The sequence below is a fragment of the Melopsittacus undulatus genome, chromosome Z, assembly GCF_012275295.1.
Source record: "Melopsittacus undulatus isolate bMelUnd1 chromosome Z, bMelUnd1.mat.Z, whole genome shotgun sequence".
Classification (NCBI taxonomy): Eukaryota; Metazoa; Chordata; class Aves; order Psittaciformes; family Psittaculidae; genus Melopsittacus; species Melopsittacus undulatus.
This window is the reverse complement of record NC_047557.1, coordinates 47,583,598-47,584,437: the sequence shown is the minus strand read 5'-3', so window position 1 is coordinate 47,584,437 and position 840 is coordinate 47,583,598.

The following is an 840-nucleotide window of genomic DNA, read 5'->3' as shown; positions in this document are numbered from 1 at the left end:
TGAAACAGCACAGAGAAAGGAAGGCAATGCTCTGTCACAGCTATCTTTTCAGGAACACAGTGATGGTGTTCATGTTAAAACCCAGAACCATTGTCTTAGGTGCTGACAATTTTTGCTGCAAGATGAGAGTAAGCACCTGAGTTCCCAGGTTTCCTGAGGAAAAAAAATACTCCCTGAGGGACAGCTGGGCTTCCACATGAGATGAGAAACAAAGTAAGTTGGTCACACTTAAAGGAGAAGATGATGTTAGAAATTCACATCTCCCAGTTCCCCTCTGTTTACATTACCACTGAGAAGAATAAAAGTTGTAGGCTTGGGGCTAAAATCAAACATGTTGTCAGTCAAAGTGACTGACACACTTTCACAGTGAATTTCCTTCACAGTGAAAAATGTTTATGCTATTCTTCCTTGGGGAGAGGAAAGGCTGGAACAGCTCTTTTATGCCTTTGATGGCTAAGAATATTAATGACAAGAATCTAAATTCTAATCTGCAATCAAATACATGACAGGAAGAGGGCTGAAAGACATTAACTAGGTTTTACATGACTGCATAATGTAATGCTGATAAAGCTGTAAATAAAATTAAATGGAATGTAGCAAAAATACATCTTCTCTGATGTTCTTGCTGCTGCTTTGGCACCTCTCCACTTTTAATACTCTATTTCAGGGCTGGATATTGTGTAGAAGGCAAGAAAAGGCAACCCTACAGACACGAGGTTTAGCTCTGAGCTTTGCAGGGTGAAAGTGGCAGTACAAAAATCAAAGTCACTTGTTTTTGGGAACTGAGCTGCTTCTCAGAGACTGCTGGCTGGAGGCAAGATGCTGCTGTTCTTCGTGTTG